This window comes from Sapajus apella, unplaced genomic scaffold (assembly GCF_009761245.1).
Source record: "Sapajus apella isolate SASKATOON/1434 unplaced genomic scaffold, GSC_monkey_1.0 scaffold81, whole genome shotgun sequence".
NCBI classification, from domain to species: domain Eukaryota; kingdom Metazoa; phylum Chordata; class Mammalia; order Primates; family Cebidae; genus Sapajus; species Sapajus apella.
The window spans coordinates 3,445,181-3,451,379 of NW_022437021.1; the positions used below are offsets into that span (position 1 = coordinate 3,445,181).

At 34.5% G+C, this 6,199-nt stretch overlaps 1 pseudogene; it reads left to right on the forward strand.

Annotated features, from left to right (window-relative positions):
• Window positions 1-1,296: 1,296 nt before the first annotated feature.
• On the forward strand, window positions 1,297-3,810 carry LOC116533356 (annotated as a pseudogene).
• The last annotated feature ends 2,389 nt before the right edge of the window (window positions 3,811-6,199 follow it).

Consider the following 6,199-nt stretch of genomic DNA (forward strand, 5'->3'; position numbering starts at 1 on the left):
GGGCAAGTTAAAATGCTACAAAATGTACTCTTCTTTTCTCAGTAAAATTTGTTTGTTTTCTGTTCTTCTTGAATAGATGTACCCCAGATCATTGCAAGCCTTTAGCTAATTTTCACACTTCTGGAAAACTTGATTATAAGACTATTTGCCAGCATTCTATTGTTTTTATGAATGAAATTATTTGTAGAGGTACTTATTCTGCCATTCCTGCTGACATTGCTCTGATAAATAATTTTTTAATATTGAATTTACATTCATCAATCTTGAAAAAGTCATCTACTATTTCTAGTATCATAGCTTTTGAATCTATCTATCTATCAATCATAGCTTTTGCATGCCTCTATGTACAAACATGTGAATAAAGACAATTTTGTTTCTTCTTTTGCACTTTTCATAATACTCTTTTTTTTCTTATTAGGACCTCCAATGCAATGCTTAGAAGTAGTAAAAATAAACTTTCTTTTCTTATTGGTATCTTAAAGCAAAGTTTTCTATGTTTTCATTGTTAAGTATCGTGCTGCTATAGATATTTTATATATAACCTCTACCAGATTAAGAAATCATGCTTCTCTCTCAGTTTTCTAAGAGTTCTGTCTAAAATGAATGTTACATTTTTCTACATATATTGAATAAAATTATTCTCTTCTAAACCCTTAATGTCATAAATTACATTAATTGATTTTCTAATATTAAACTGAACTTGGTTTTCTTAGATAAGTTCAACATGGCCATAATTTCTTACTCTTTTATGTTTTGCTGGAGTATATTTGTTAATATTTTGTTTAGGATTTTTTATAACAATTCATGATTGAAATTGGCCTGGAATTTTCCTTTTTCATATTATGCTTTTCAAATATTGGTGGCATCTATATCACACCAGTCTCATAACATGACTTGAGAAGTTATTTCACATTAACTGTAAGATGTTGTGTAAGACTAGACTACATTCTACCCTGAGAGTTTGATAATACTTGTGAACCATGGATTCCCCTTATGAAGCAATTTTTGATTGCTGGTTCAAGTCTTTTGAGTCAACTTATGTTTTTTATTTTTTCTTACATGTTTATACTAGTGCCTTAGTCTGTTTGAGTCACTATAGCAAAACATCATAAACTGGGTGGTTATGAACAACAGAAGTTTATTTCTCACAGTTCTGGAGGCTGGGAAGTCCAAGATCAAGGCTCTGGCAGATTTAGTCTGGTGAGGGTCTACTCTCTGGTTCACAGATGGTGCTTTCCATCTGTGTTCTGATGTGGTAGAAGTGGGAAGGGGTCTCTCCCAGGTAAGGGTTTCATAATGGCAGAGAAATTTGAAAGTCTAATGAACATTCATGGTTTTGACCTGGGTTCTAGGTATATGGACTTAAAACCATTGGGTTGTGGAGGCAATGGCTTGTTTTTCTGCTATAGACAATGACTGTGACAAAAGAGTAGCCATCAAGAAAATTTTCCTTACCAATCGCCAGAAGGTCAAACATGCTCTATGTGAAATCAAAAGTATTAGAAGACTTGATCATTATAACATTGTGAAAACGTTTGAAATTCTTGGTCCCTGTGGAAGCCAATTAACAGACGATGTGGGATCTCTTATGGAACCAAACAGTGTTTACATTGTTCAGAAGTATATGGAAACAGACTTGGCTAATGTGCTGGAGCAGGGCCCTTTACTGGAAGAGCATGCCAGGCTTCTCATGTATCAGCTGCCACGGGGGCTCAAGTATATTCACTCTGCAAATGTACTGCACAAAGATCTCAAACCAGCTACTCTTTTCACTAATACTGAAAACTTGGTGCTGAAGATAGGTGACTCTGGTCTTGCCCAGATCATGGATACTCATTATTCCCATAAGGGCCATCTTTCTGAAGGATTGGTTACTAAATGGTACAGATCACCACATCTTTTACTTTCTTCAAATAATTATATGAAAGCCATTGACATGTGGGCAGCAGGCTGCATCTTTGCTGAAATGCTGACTGGTAAAACCCTTTTTGCAGGTGCACATGAACTTAAACAGATGCAGCTGATTTTAGAATCTATTCCTGTTATACAGGAAGAATACTGTCAGGAGATTCTCAACATAATTCCAGTTTACACTAGAAATGACCATCATTCTCAGCAAACTGACAGAAGAGCAGTAGATCAAACACCGCATGTTCTCACTCATAGGCGGGTGTTGAACAATGAGAACACATGGACACAGGGAGGGGAGCACTATGCACTGTGGTCAGTTGGGGGGAAATAGGGGAGGGACGGTAGGTGGTGGGGAGTAGGGGAGAGATGGCAAGGGGAGAGATGCCAGATGTAGGTGATGGGGAGGAAGGCAGCAAATCACACTGCTACGTGTGTACCTATGCAACAATCTTTCATGTTCTTCACATGTACCCCAAAACCTAAAATGCAATAAAATAAATAAATGGGGAAAAAAAAAAGAAAAAAAAAACACACTTTTTGAAAAAAAAAAAAAAAAAAAAAAAGAAATGACATGACTGAGCCACATAAACCTTTAACTCAGCTGCTTCCAGGAATTAGTCAAGAAACACTGAATTTCCTGGGACACAGTTTTGACATTTAGCCCCATGAATCGGTTAATAGCAGAAGTGCTCTCTCATCCTTACTTGAGCATATATTCTTTTCCAATGGATGAGCCAATTTCAAGCTATCCTTTTCATATTGAAGATGAAGTTGATAACATTTTGCCTATGGATGAAACTCACAGTCACATTATAACTGGGAAAGGTACCATGATTGTCAGTTTTCAGAGCATAATTAGCCTATACATAACAACTTTGATATTGATGAATTTCAGCTTGATCCAAGAGCTCTGTCTGATGTCACTGATGAAGAGGAAGTACAAGTTGATCCCTGAAAATATTTGGATGGAGATTGGGAAAAGTATCTGGAGGATCCTGCTTTTGATAACAATTACTCTACTGAGCCTTGTTGGCAGTACCGAGATCATCATCAAAACAAACATTGTAATCTGGAGTGTAGCCATACTTGTAACTACAAAATGAAGTCGTTACCATATTTAGATAATTTAGTTTTGAGAGAGAGTGAAGTTAACCATTAGTATGAACCCAAGCTTATTACAGATCTTTCCAATTGGAAATAACAAAGCAAAGAAAAATATGATAAAAAGGGCAAATCAAAATGTGAAAGGAATGGATTGGTTAAAGCCCAAGCAGTGCTAGAGGAAGCATCACAACAACTGGCTAGAAAAGAAAGGGAAAAGAATCAGAGATTCAATTTTGATTCTTTTATTGAAGGAACTTAGTTCCCAACATAAGCCTACTGATATTGTTGATAAATTAAATGACTTGAATAGCTCAGTGTCCCAATTGTAATTGAAAAGTTTGATATTAAAGTCAGTAAGCCAAGGAAAACAGGAAAAAGGAATGCCAAATCTGGCTCGATTAGAAGCCTTGTACCAATCTTCTTGGGACAGCCAGTTTGTGAGTGGTGGGGAGGACTGTTTTCTCATAAATCAGTTTTGTGAGGTAAGGAAGGATGAACATTTTGTGAAGTAAAACACACTAGTTATTTGGACAAGTTCTTTCGCAGAAAGAAGATACTGAAATGCTAGAAACTGAGCCGATAGAGGATGGGAAGCTTGGGGAGAGAGGAAATGAGGAAGGATTTCTGAACAACAATGGAGAGTCCCTCTTTAACAAGCAGCTTGAGTCCATAGGCATCTGGCACTTAAGTCAATACAGGTCACATGTTAACGAGAAGGTGTTAACCTTCTGGTATGAAATCTTCCCCCAAATTCCTCATAAAACATATGGCAGCATTCTGAAAAATCTGAACTAAAACACTCAGCAGACATTTATCTTTGTATTCTTCGTGAAATGTGTTTTGTCTTTTTATATTACTAGTGTTTAAGTCATTTTTTATTTGAATCAGATGGTGTCATTTAATAAGGATTTTTATTAGTTTTTAGTTTTTAAAATCCCGACTTTCTTTTTCTACATGTGAGATAGTTTTCATTTTAACTGGCATGTCATTTGCACACAAAAATAAAGACGAGCAAAATAATGCAACACAGGAGGAGACAAAAGTAATGCACTAAGACAAGTAAAGAACACTCTTTCATAGAACAATGATCTGTTTTACAGGAAACAAACCTTGCCTTGAAATTTACACAGTGAGACTGTACATAATTGCATGAAAATATCTATTTTTTCTAAGACTTTTTCATTCATATTTTCAAGTTTTTCATACTGTACACATTGCTTAAAACACATGATACCAGCAGCAACTGAAAATGAATGCCAAATTTGGTACACATGTCTTATCTACCTCAAGGTAACAAAAGTATGTGGCAAAACATATACCACCCATAGTGCTTCACAATATGCACTTTTATTTAGCCAGCATTTATTGTCATAAACTATTCTTAATAAGACTCATTCGCTGTTTATAAATGTTCTGGTATGCATTCTTTATAGTGAAGTGTTAAGGCATCACCTCTTATTTATTTTAGCAAATCAGTATATTTTCTGTATTTAATTATAAAAATTAAATTAGTTTTTAAAACTTATTTGAAAATACACTTTTTCCATTTGGCACTATGGTTTGTTGCATAACTAGATGAATATATGATGTCAGTTTATCTTAAGACTATCCATGTACTTAATTTACTTAAGAGTTCATCTTAAGTAATGTACTTACTGTATATAGGAATTTGTATTTTGGAGGTGCTTGACCTATCTACAAAGAAAAATTAATTAGGAATTACGTTATTATAAAATGCTCCTAGAAGTCCTGATTGTGTTTATAAAAAAATATTAGACTTATGTGCATGGAAGTAATTATGATACCTCATTACTGTAATTTAAAAGTTGTACATTATAAGACATATTGGTTTTACTGTATGTTTTTACTGAATGATCTAGTCTCCATCCCAAGGCAAGCATAAATAAAATTAAACATTAAAAAAATAAAAATAAAAAGATTAAAGGTTAGAGGTTAGTTTCAGATTTCCTTGTACACTCAAATCCCTTTAATATGTACAAATACTTTCCAATTCTCACATCCCAAGTTTTATTAATTCACATCATCTTTACTATGAGACTTATTTAATTTGAAATATAGAGCTTCCTTGTTTCTTATTATTCAGATTTATCAAGTCGCAAGAAACTATAATGCTTACCTAACACTCAACATCAACACAAAACGAATGGGACAAGTTTTAAAATCATACAGAGTTAAAGAAATACAAATGAATTAAACGACAAAAAGTGACAAGACATTTATATTCTGAAAATAATAATGAGAGAAAGAAGAACATGCCATAAAAGAGTTAGGAAAACAACTGAGATTGTCCAAAAAAAAAAAAAAAAAAAAAAACTCAGCTATATATGTTACCACCTGCCAGTTATTTCCCTCAGCTCTTCACCAAATATTCAGCAATATTATACTATTCTCCAGAGGCAGGGAAGGAAGGGAAGGGAAGTTCAGAGAAATTCTTCCTCAAATGTGCAGGGTTTCCTGTATATTTGAAGCAGCAACCTTAGCAGGCTGGAGGTCAAGAAAAGAAAGCTAAAAAAAAAAAGGTTGTTACCAGTAACTTGAGGCTTTCAAACATGAAAGACTGGAAACACACCCATAGAACAGAAAGAAACACATTCAGGGAAGTCTAGACCATCATAGAGTGAAGAGCATTTGCTCTCTGAAGGTCTTGGGGAGACCTCAGTGCTCAAAAAAGATACACTACAGCCCAGCAAGCAAGGGGTAGGGCTGGAAAGTAAAAACAAAACAAAACAAAAAACTCCACAGTTGCTCCAAATTCTAGCAGCTGAGATAGAAAGTGTAAAAATATTTCTCATATTTACAAAAATTGGTAGCTTGACTGGAAACCAGGTAATTTTTCAGAATGTTGTTAGTACACATTTCCTAGATCTCACTAAAAGGAATGTGCTGTTACTAGCCTAAAAGTGCTTAAAGTCAGTAATAAAGACAAAACAAATTTCAGATCCATACATCTACAAATCAGAATGACTTAGACACCTCTTTAGTAGTCTGAAAAAGGTGGTGTGCCCTTTCTGAAGGTAAATACAATTTACTGTACTTCTATCTCTACTGATACTTATACAAACTTATCAGTATACAATAAAACACTGTAGGACACATGTAAAAACAAAACTAGACACTTGTTCAGAAGAAACAGCTAATAAATGCAGACCCAGAGATTTTCAAG